This window comes from Terrapene carolina, unplaced genomic scaffold (genome assembly GCF_002925995.2).
Source record: "Terrapene carolina triunguis isolate 2854851 unplaced genomic scaffold, T_m_triunguis-2.0 Scaffold21, whole genome shotgun sequence".
Classification (NCBI taxonomy): domain Eukaryota; kingdom Metazoa; phylum Chordata; order Testudines; family Emydidae; genus Terrapene; species Terrapene triunguis.
Genome location: NW_020664372.1, coordinates 3,595,770 through 3,608,044, shown reverse-complemented (window position 1 = coordinate 3,608,044; position 12,275 = coordinate 3,595,770). Strand labels below are relative to the sequence as shown.

At 44.8% G+C, this 12,275-nt stretch overlaps 1 protein-coding gene across 2 annotated transcripts in view; it reads left to right on the top strand.

The window, feature by feature from the left end:
- The window catches only part of KLF12 (Kruppel like factor 12), a 341,374-nt gene that overhangs the window by 10,415 nt on the left and 318,684 nt on the right, over positions 1-12,275 (top strand). The window lies entirely within an intron of this gene.

Here is a 12,275-nt window from a genome sequence, read left to right as displayed (position 1 = left end):
GGTCTCAGTTGCTAGTTAGGCTCTCATCTGAGGACTAAGCCTACTACCACATGGGCAACTACCTGTGCTTCCATGGCCTCCAAATGCTAATTTGCAGATCTGTGAATATGTAACTTCAGTGGGGAAGGACTGGAGAACAGTCAAAGGCCATAAAATCACCTACATTTCTCTCAAATGAATAGTCTGTCCCCCTTTCAGTCAGTTCTGCCCTCCACCCCATGTCCATCAATTTGATTGCCCTCTGCCCCCTTTTCCAGTGCTGGTCTGCTGCTCTTAGAATCATAGAATCATAGCAGATTAGAATCATAGCAGAAGAGACCTCAGGAGGTCATCTAGTCCAACCCCCTGCTCAAAGCAGGACCAACCCCAACTAAATCATCCCAGCCAGGGCTTTGTCAAGGTGGGCCTTAAAAACCTCTAAGGATGGAGATTCCACCACCTCCCTAGGTAACCCATTCCAGTGCTTCACCACCTGCCTAGTGAAATAGTGTTTCCTAATATCCAACCAAGACCTCCCGCACTGCAACTTGAGACCATTGCTCCTTGTTCTGTCATCTGCCACCACTGCCACCACCATCCGAGCTCCATCCTCTTTGGAATCCCCCTTCAGGTAGTTGAAGGCTGCTATCAAATCCCGCCTCACTCTTCTCTTCTTCTGCAGACTAAACAAGCCCAGTTCCCTCAGCCTCTCCTCGTAAGTCATGTGCCCCAGCCCCCTGATCATTTTCATTGCCCTCTGCTGGACTCTCTCCAATTTGTCCACATCCTTTCTGTAGCGGGGGGGCCCAAAACTGGACATAGTACTCCAGATGTAGCCTCACCAGTGCCGAATAGAGGGGAATAATCACTTCCCTCGATCTGCTGGCAATGCTCCTATTAATGCAGCCCAATATGCCATTAGCCTTCTTGGCAACAAGGGCACACCGTTGACTCATATCCAGCTTCTCGTCCACTGTAATCCCCAGGTCCTTTTCTGCAGAACTGCCACTCAGCCAGTCAGTCCCCAGCCTGAAGCAGTGCGTGGGATTCTTCCGTCCTAAATGCAGGACTCTGCACTTGTCCTTGTTGAACCTCATCAGATTTCTTTTAGCCCAATCTTCCAATTTGTCTAGGTCACTCTGGACCCTATCCCAAACCTGCAGCATATCTACATCTCCCCCCAGCTTAGTGTCTTCTGCAAACTTACTGAGGGTGCAATTCATCCCACCATCCAGATCACTAATGAAGATGTTGAACAAAACCGGCCCCAAGACCGATCCCTGGGGCACTTCGCTTGATACCAACTGCCAACTAGACATTGAGCTGTTGATCACTACCTGTTGAGCCCAATGATCTAGCCAGCTTTCTATCCACCTTATAGTCCATTCATCGAATCCATACTTTTTTAACTTGCTGGCAAGAATGCTGCGGTAGACCGTATCAAAAGCTTTGCTAAAGTCAAGGTATATCATGTCCACCACTTTCCCCATATCCACAGAGCCAGTTATCTCATCATAGAAGGCAATCACATTGGTCAGGCATGACTTGCCATTGGTGAATCCATGTTGACTGTTCCTGATCACCTTCCTCTCCTCCAAGTGCTTCAAAATGGATTCCTTGAGGACTTGCTCCATGATTTTTCCAGGTACTGAGGTGAGGCTGACCAGTCTGTAGTGCCCTGGATTCTCCTTCTTCCCTTTTTTAAAGATGGTGTAACAGATTGCTGACTCACCGCCGCAGTGCCTCCTGCTGGTCGTCTGGGAATTAGCTCAATTCCAGCACTCGGGGCGCCTCCTGCTGGCCGGTGTCTCTCCTGCCTCAGGCCCCGTGTCCCTCCCAGACCCCAGTGCCCTTTTCCTTTGGGGTTCTGCCCACAGCAGTACCCCCACACTCTGGGTCTCCCCTCCCAGGGGAACCCCAACCCTCTAAGCCCACCTTGCCTCAGTGGCTACTGCAAGTCGTCATCTAGGCCCCGTTCTCTGGGGCAAACTGCAGTCTGTAATGGCCACTCATCACTGGCAAGGGGGTTGGGCCTGCTGCCTTTCTTGGCCCAGCTGTCTCTCTGCAGCCCCAGTACCTCCTTTGGCCTTCAGCAAGGCCTCAGCCTGGGGACTTGCCAGGCCAGAGCTCCCCAGTCCTGCCTGCCCTTCCCCAGCACTGCTCTGCTTCAGGTACCCTGTGCTCCTTCAGGCAGCTGGGTCCTTCCCACTCCCAGGCTGGAGTGAGATTGACTCAGCTCCTCCCTTAGCCCTTATATCAGGGCCAGCTGTGGCCTGATTGGGTGTGGCCACAGCTGTGGCTGCCTTTCCAATCAGCCTACCTTTTCCGCAAGGAGCGGTGTAACTCCTCCGCTACAGATGGGCACTATATTTGCCTTTTTCCAATCGTCCGGGACCTCCCCTGATCGCCACGAGTTTTCAGAGATAGTGGCCAGTGGCTCTGCAATCACATCAGCCAACTCCCTCAACACCCTCGGATGCAATAGATCTGGCCCCATGGACTTGTGCATGTCCAGCTTTTGTAAATAGTCATTAATCTGTTCTTTCACCACTGAGGGCTGCTCACCTCCTCCCCATACTGTGCTGCCCAGTGCAGCAGTCTAGGAGCTGACCTTGTCTGTGAAGACCGAGGCAAAAAAAAGCATTGAGTACTTCAGCTTTTTCCACATCATCTGTCAATAGGTTGCCTCCTCCATTCAGTAAGGGTCCCACACTTTCCCTAACCTTCTTCTTGTTGCTAACGTACCTGTTGAAACCCTTCTTGTTACCCTTCACATCCCTTGCTAGTTGCAACTCCAATTGTGCTTTGGCCTTCCTGATTATACCCCTGCATGCTCAAACAGTATTTTTAAACTCTTCCCTAGTCATCTGTCCAAGTTTCCACTTCTTGTAAGCTTCATTTTTGTGTTTAAGCTCACTGAAAATTTCTCTGTTAAGCCAAGTTGGTCGCCTGCCATATTTGCTATTCTTTCTGCACATCGGGATTTGTTCCTGCACCCTTCTTTAAAATACATCCAGCTCTCCTGGACTCCTTTCCCCCTCATATTAGCCTCCCAGGGGATCCTGCCCATCAGTTCCTGGAGGGAGTCAAAGTCTCATTTTCTGAAGTCCAGGGTGCATATTCTGTTGCTCTCCTTTCTTCCTTTTGTCAGAATCCCGAACTCTACCATCTCATGGTCACTGCTGCCCAGGTTGCCACCCACTTCTACTTCCCCTACCAATTTTTCCCTGTTTGTGAGCAGCAGGTCAAGAGGAGCACAGCCCCTAGTTGTTTCCTCCAGCACTTCTGCACCAGGAAGTTGTTCCCAACACTCTCCAAAAGCTTCCTGGATTGTCTGTGCACCGCTGTATTGCTCTCCCAGCAGATGTCAGAGTGATTGAAGTCCCCCCATGAGAACCAGGGCCTGTGATCTGGAAACTTCTGTTAATTGTCTGAAGAAAGCCTCATCTACCTCATCCTCCGGGTCTGGTGGTCTATAGCAGATGCCCACCACGACATCACTCTTGTTGCTCTTGCCTCTAAAGTTAACCCAATGACTCTCAAAAGGCTTTTCTCCAGTTTCATACTGGAGCTTTGAGCAATCATACTGCTCTCTTACATACAATGCAACTCCTCCACCTTTTCTCCCCTGCCTGTCCTTCCTGAACAGTTTATACCCATCCATGACAGTGCTCCAGTCATGTGAGTTGCCTCACCAAGTCTCTGTTATTCCAGTCACATCACAGTTCCTTGACTGTGCCAGGACTTCCAATTCTTCCTGCTTGTTTCCCAGGCTTCTTGCGTTCATGTATAGGCACCTAAGATAACTAGCCGATTGCCCTACTTTCTCAGTATGAATCAGGAGGCCTCCCCTGTTGCACCCTCCTCCTTGTGTTTCCTCCTGGTATCCCACTTCCCCACTTGCCTCAGGGCTTAGGTCTCCATCACCCGGCAAACCTAGTTTAAAGCCCTCCTCACTGGGTTAGCAAGCCTGCCTGTGAAGATGCTCTTCCCTCTCTTCGTTAGGTGGATTCCATCTCTTCCTAGCAATCCTTCTTCCTGGAACAACATCCTATGGTTGAAGAATCCAAAGCCCTCTCCTCCTACACCACCTGCATAACAACATTTACCTCCACAATTCGATGGTCCTTCAACAGGGAGGATGGACGAGAACACAACTTGCACCTTTAACTCCTTTATCCTTCTTCCCAGAGCCACGTAGTCTGCAGTGACCACGTAGTCTGCAAAGTCATTCTTGGCAATATCATTGGTGCCCACGTGGAGAAGTAGGAAGGGGTAGCAGTCCGAGGGCTTGATCAGTCTCGGCAGACATTCCGTCACATCCTGAGTTCTAGCTGCAGGCAAGCAGCACACTTTTTGAGTTTCCCAGTGTGGACGGCAGATGGATGACTCCGTCCCCCTTAGGAGGGAGTCCCTGACCACCACCACCACCTGTCTCCTCCTCTTGGGAGTGGTGGTTGTGGAACCTCCATCCCTAGGACAATGCATCCCATGCCTTCCGGTCGATGGGGGCTCCTTCTGATCCCTTCCCTCAGATGACTCTTCCAAACCATTCTCTGCTGTAGTACCTGTGCAGAGAGCCTGAAAACGTTTCCTTACCTCTATCTGCATTGGGGGTACATGGGTTCTCCTCTTTCTTCTTCTGGAGGTCACATGCTGTCAATTTTCTTCCCCATTCTGCACTGCCCTCTTTGATTCTTCAGCATGCTGTGCCTGCAGTACCAAATGCTGACTTCTGTCCAGAAAAATCTTCTTTTTCTCTGATGCAATGCAGGGTTGATACCTGGGTTTCTAGTCCTTTAACCTTCTCTTCCAATATGGAGACTAGATTGCACTTCGCACAGACAAAGTCGCTTCTATCCTCTGGGAGAAAGACAAACATGGCACATCCTGTGCAGGTCACAACAGCTGATCGCTCACTATCCATAATATCTTCCTCCTAAGAGCTTCCTCAGATGTTGTATTTACTGCTCACAGAAGCTTGAAAGGCAAAAAAAAACCTCTTGTGGGAACTCCCCCCAAGTGAACTCCCAGGCAAACTCCCTCTGTTTGCCTGTTCTCTGTTCGCCGCTCACTCGGTTTGCAACTGGCTGCTTTTTTATAAGTCTCCGGGCTCGAAGCAGTTGCCCCTGCTCAAAACCTTCCCTCCAATCAACCACTCAAGGCTCACCTGGAACAAAGCACTCCCAATTCACACTTTTCAAACAAACAACCACACAGTCAAACAGTCTCTTGTTGTTCTTTTGGCCATGCAGGAATCTGTGGGCCTCTTGGCTCTTCCTCCTGTACCTGAGCCTTCTCCTCACTCCTAAAGCAGTGCCTAGTAACTCAAAGGCTCCTTTGATTTTTAGTCCCTTCCCACCCCACCCCCATCTTGTGGAACTAGCATCAGTGGCTTGGCCATTATGCACCCTGTATTCCCCCCTCTCATTCCATGAAAAAATGTAGCAAGCCTAGCTACTCTGCTTCATTTCTTGCTATCTCTTCCCTCAAAGGAGCTGGGCCACAAAAAGGGTTAGTGGTGGTTGGGCCACTCTGCTCCTTTCCTGTTCTCCCAAGAAGAAGCCAGTGTCTCCTTGCCCTGTGTGAGCAGGCCGGGGAGGTATTTCAAGCATACTGAGAGACTAGTCCAAGGTTTCTGTCTTAATATCAAAGCCCTCCATGAGAAGGCTGTCTACCTGAGTGAGTGTCACTCCTTACCTGGATCCAGACCTTCCATGATGACTACTTTCCATCCAAACCATTATGGTGACGCTCATGAGTACTAGAGTGAGAACTTTCACAGGTGCTGGACCTAGACTATGGAACTCTCTCTCAGATAAGAATGAACATAGAACAAAGCAAAATATTTTTTTTTTGCCTAAACATAATGAGTCAAGTAGAAAGATGACAAATATAACACAAAATGTCCTAATTTCATGTCAGCTGAAAAAAATTCCAGAAGTACAAAAATGCTTTCACCTCAGTTGTTCTCCATTCCTTATGTTCTTCTTTGATTCCTGTCCCTCAGTTCAGCAGTGACGATGGAGCTGAATTCAGTCTTTCCACCACATTCTCTTTTGTACCAGCTTCATGGCTTTGTTCATCATCTTTTTAAACCTTTTAATTCAATGCCATTCTTCTCTGTAGCTGTCCAATGCATCCTCCGTCTTCCTCTGTTTCTAGTTCCTTGCACTCTGGTATATATCGCCATGTATGGTCTCCTTTCCAGGTCTATTCTTGACATGTGTCCAAACCATCACAGTCTTCCTTGAATCTTCTGTAACAGCATCTAGCCCGTTTCTTATCGCTTCAATTTTTCTGCAGTTCTGAAATTCTGTAGTAATCAATCAGAAATAAATATTTCACATTTGTACAAATATTTTCTATGAAAGGGAATAGAAGTGAACACTAATATGTTATGTTTGGTCCAGCTAATATGCCCTAAAACACACTGACAACAATGAGAATGATATCGTAAAATTCAAGCCAAATTGAGCCTGGATGTAAATCCATTAATGTGAAAGGTATTGTACCTCATTACACAGACTGATTTTGGCCTTGAGTCTTGAAGTCACTTTATTTCTCTACCTCCCAAATTGATATGGGTCCCTGGTGAGAAAGCTAGTAGCTAGCTAGTTTGTGTCCCAGAATATATAGGCTTCTTTTTTAAACTGAACTTTTCATTTGGTGGGTACAGCAGGGGGCACTTCAAGCACTTTGTCATACAAAGCTCTCTTGCCATTTGTGCCGGGGTAATATTGTTTTTTGGTTAGAACTAGATTTTTAGCCTCTTTAATTGCGACTTCCCATTTGTTCTGTGCAACCTAATTGATTTTAGATCCTTGAAAACTAGAGGAGGAGAGGCAGTAGTTATAAATATGACTGTTAATAGACTATGGGCCTGATTCTGCCAACTCTCATTGTGGTAGTACCTTTGCTCATGTGAATAATTCTATTTAACTCTGTGGGACTACTCACATGCGTAAGTGTTTACAGGATTGGGCACCCAAAATGAATGGACGTTTTTGGGTCTTAATATTTTTAGTGTTTTTGTTTGAGTTCAATTCTTTGGGGCATCATGAAAGAAAGAACAAACTAAAAAAGTGTACTTTCTTAAAAATGCAGAAGTACAGTTAAAGTGAAGAGGTCTAACCAACACAATGGAAGGATAGGAGAACAATAAAGAGCAATGAAGTCACCTATGCAAATACCTGCTCTTTTTACCTTACTGTGATCCCTGTCCTACTCCCATCTTTACCATTGATTTCAGGAGGAGGAAGACTGGGCCCCTTGTGTAGTTTTTCTGTTCCTATTCATATCCGCTAACTGTTTGTAGAGCTGAATTGCTAATAGAATTAATATTCTTTAATAGAATTAATTAATTACAATTATTAAGTTGCTGATAATTAATCATGTATTCATTTAATAATCCATAATAACCAACAACAGAAAAAACACAGACATTTACAAGCTAGTAGTTGTGCAGTGACTTGAAGTGCAAGGTAAGCTTGGAGCTATTTTAAAGGATAGATGCTTCTTTGGCTTGTTATTCAGATTATACCTAGCTGTATCTAAAATCTCCTTTGGTGATGGTGATATCAACATTTAAGCAAACATCAGACAATTGTTATTATAGTAAATGCAAATTGAATTACATAAATTGAGAGACGACAGGTAAATAATTGTTAAGTTGTGTGGCTGAAAAGAACTATCCTCTCCTCTCATTTTTAAACTGAGAATGATGCTTCTCTTGACAAAAATGTAAACAGTTCCCCTTTCCCTCTGCTGCCCTCCTACCTCCCTTGCCATGCCTGAGTTGCTGCTTTCTTACTTATGCTTTGAATATGCACACAGCATTGTGCCCTCTGCTCATGCCATTGCTGTGGGTCCTAAGGAGGTGGTATTGGCCTGAAGAAGAGGTACACTTACCTATGGTGCCCACAGTGAGCCATATAACTACAGGAATTAACCAATAGCTATTGGAGCCAATAGAAAAACTCACCTTGACTTGAATGGGCTTTGGATCAATCCCTAAATTGTAGGGACGCATAGCTCCCGAATCGCCAGCCCACAGATGCAGCACACTGTGTCTGGGGCTACGAGGCAGGAGTGACCTTCACCCCAGCGTCTGTGATTAGGAAACTTAATTGGCTGACTTGATCATCACCCTCGCAGCTTGCTTTCACGTGCACAAGATATGGGTTTGTTATCTTATGTTGTTGTACACTGTACACTCCTCCTATGCGCAAGAATTTAACCACTTAGAAGTGTTGTAAGCAGAGAGGTAGAAAGAATAAAAACCCCAGGAAAGTTTTCGTGGGAGGCTTTTGAGGCTTTAAGGCTTTTCGGCTACCATAACCTGGCTTTCTGTCTCCTTCCTTTTTCGTCGCCACACTAAATAATCATTTTTAAGCCCATCTTCATTTTTCTGTACATTCATATTTGTTTTAATGTGGAGTACATTTTAGATCTCTTCTTTCTTTTATGCACTCAGGATTACTTTAGATGTGATAATGCTGTGATTATTCAGACACTAGATTTTCCAGCAACTTCTAGATCATTAATCATACCTATTTTAGGGGTAAATTAGACTAGCCTGTGGCCTTGGTAGTTACTCAAAAATCTGTTTGAGGAAACACCTCTATACCCCTTCCAGGAACCTATGTCCTTTCTCAGTAATTCTACAATTGCGATTCTAGTCAATACTAGGATAATTGAAATCCCCTCCTAATAATTGTTCTAGCCCTCTTCTAGACCATGCTAAAGTCCATATGTATTTCCTGATGTATTTTCTCCATCTGCCCAGGACATTATAACTTATTTCAAAGATCCCTCATTTCTACATTTTCTGTGTTTTTGCATCTTTTCAAATGATGGTTGCTGAAAAGATAAGCTTGTTTTGTAAAACAAAAAAACAAAACCAACCCCTTCCCTTCCCTCCCTGACGTGTTCAAGTGGCAACTGAAGACTGAAACATGATTCGCGTAGACTTTTTCTACCATTCAACAACATTTTGTTGAATGTCCTGCACCCATTCCTCTTTGAATCTCTTCGGAAGTAAACAAGAAGTATGTTATGAAGTCTCCAAAAGTGTCCTTTGCAGACTAACTTTCTGAACTGGAAATGTAATTTCCCTATTCGTGGATAAAATTCCATTTTGTTGACTCTGTTTCTCTTCCTCTTTTTTAAACAAGTGAGTGTACTCACTATAAACTGTATTAGGATAGGCTCTGAATCTAGGTCAGGATTAAGAAAAGGAGCAAGGAGAATTAGTGCAATAAACTCCTTTGAATGTAGTAGTCTGAAATCTCATTTTGTCGTTTGGAAGAAGGACAGATACTCCAAAATGTCCTGGAAGAACATGCACAAGTCACCCAGTAAAGAGCACTAGAAAGGCATTCAGGCATAATGGAGACTCTGTGCCAAAAATAATTCTCACCATGCCCTTGAGGGAGGTTTAAATCAGTGTATATTTATCTATTTAAAAAAAAGAAATACAGCATAATACAAACTTTATACATCACTACTACAAAGCTAATTAGTCCATTGGGAAACTGCTTATCACTTCTCTGATATATTACAATCCCAGCTTTTGTTCCAATTCCTCCTTCTAACAAACCCTCTTTCATTTCACTGTGCAGCATCTTGATTTAGGCTTCCACTGGGGTACTTGAAAAGGGTCTATACTGTACTGGTGACTTGCTACTATTTGTGATGCTTGTACTCTTTACAGACTACCAATAAAAAGGAGCCTTTTACAGTCAAGCAATGGTGTTTGAGGTTTGTAAACAACACTCAGTGGAGCTTTTAAACTTTGTCCTCTGGGTGTAGGTTTTACATGAAAAAAAATGAGGACAAAAAAGGCAGTTTCAATCATTAACTTAAGAATCACTTATCTATCATGGATGAGTTTTATACTAGGGTTTTGTTGTTTACACCCCTCTTGACGTCTCCTTCAGTGTTCATGTCTATTTGAGTACTGATGTCTGTAACAAAACTAATTTTCATAGCACACATTTCCATGTGTGGAAAGTAGTTATTTTTTATATAGATTTGCATGTTATGGATGTGTCAATATAAAGGTCCGCAGAGCCCTAGAACTGAAAACTCTAGTGAAAATGTATTACTGCAGCTCCCGGAAGCACTGCTGTAAAGTAGTAACCAGAGTTACTCTGAGTTACTGCATGATCTAGATTTCATGTGGCATCTCTATGTGACTATATGCAGCTACCTTTGGGAAAACTTGTGATATCTCACAAAATGCTGCATGAAAAGAAATTCCACTTACTTCTGCTGTTTAAGGTCAGGCTGTCATTTTCATTACACACCCTGCTGTTTATAAGTAGGGCTTCTAAAAGTTCATGGGGCTAACCCTGACAAACAATTTCCTTTCCAGAATGATTTTCCTTGGGCCCTTTCTTGCCACCTTGATCTTCAGGTAAAGGCTACCCTTTGTGCATTGCCCATGCTTCTTTTGATGCATGAAAAAGTGGCTCATCTATTTCCCAGCAGCGCTCCACTTCTCCCCACATCTTTCCTACTCCCCGCAGAGGACTGTTGTGGACTGGGATGTAGGTGGTCTGGCCTGCTAGTCAGAGCAGGACTCAGGTCTAGTGGGCAGAGCAGGTATCCACGTTGGGGAACAAAGCTGAGGGTCAGTACCAGACCTTTAGCACCATTAGCAACTGCTAATTATCAGAGCCAGGCGTCGAGTCAGAGTCAGGAATTGAAGCTGAGAGTTGGAGCTGAGGTCAGATACCAAATGCTAGAACCAAGGGTCAAACCAGAGACAGAAGTCGGAGGCTGGGATTGGAGACAGGACTGGTAACTGATGGTGGAAGTAAAGTAAGGGCAGGAACTGGAGAAGAGGCAAGAATCAAGCACAGAGCTGGAGGATGGTGGGAACAGGAGCAAAGGCAGGGGTGCGCAAGGAGCAGAGCAGGAATCAGGAACATAGTTGGGTGCAGGGAGCAGACACAAGCAGGGTCCAAAGCAGCCACAACAGGAAATCATCTTGTTGCACAGACAACTTCGTGTGCCTCCATTTGGCTTAAACAATGTGGTTGGACCAATCAAAGGAGCAGCCGGGTGACCCTCCAAACAAGACTCCCATGGGTGGTGCCTTGGCTGAGGCTGTAGCCTTACAAGCTGCCCGACCTATCAGGTTTCAGCAAACATTGGGTGGAAGCCAGGATGCAGCAGCTGTCTGGGAACTCAGGCCTGGTTTCAAGACCTGGGGCATCACAAGGACTTTCTGCAGGTCTGGGTCTCTCTAAGGGGATTGGGGAAGTTGAGAGGGACTGGCCAAACTAGAGTTGGAGCTCAAGAAAATGCAAATGGTCCCTCACTGCCTAGGAAATGTACTACAACCTGGGCCTGTACTAATAATGGTAACAGCAAATGAGCACATTTGTACTAAGCAGTGACCTGAAGGCTTCCTCAAAACTTTTTTTCCCTGTTGAATAGATTTTTAACACATTGGTTTCTCTTATTGTAACACTAACAAATGTTTGCTTATACATTTCTTCAGAAATTCTAGATACTGCAAATCTGTATCAACTTCTATTCTCATATTTACATTGGGCCAGACCCTCAGTTGGTGTAAATTGGTCCACTGACTTAAATGGAGCTACACTGATATACATCAATGAATGTTCTGGTTCATCATTTATATTAGCCCAACATGGAGTGTTGGAGTGGGTTTTCCTACATTACACACAGTTCTGAGAAGTGGTATAAATCACAAGCTAGTTTTTGTTGCTGGCTCCTCCAAGTCTGCATAGCTGGTGTGGCACTTAAATCTTTCATGTGAAAATGACTATATTTTGATGATTTCCTTCTCTGCTGTAGGGTGCATGCGCCTTTAACACCATGCTAAGTGGATTTCCCTTGCCTTAGCCTGCTTATTGAAAATACATAATTTGATAGTGTTCACAAACAGAAACATGGATCCCCTCTAGCCTTCAGATATCCTTGTAGGTGGAGTAACTCCTATCATCTTCCTTGTCACATGAAGGAAGAAAATTCCAGTCCATGGGCATGTAGGTAGAGGGCTGCCACAAAGGGAGACCCACATCAGTGCAATATCCACTTTTCCACCTGGGATGAGTTCTTTTTGTGTGAACAGTACTCAGCAGCCTCTGAAAAATTCTTCCAAACTCAGAAGGGACTATTGTCATCATCTAATCTGACCTCATGTATAACATGGGCCTAGAGTATACTTTGAAAAACATCCAGTCTTGATTTAAAAATTGCCAGTAGTGGAGAATCCACCATGGCCCTGTTAAATTTTTCAATGGTTAAATATCTTCACT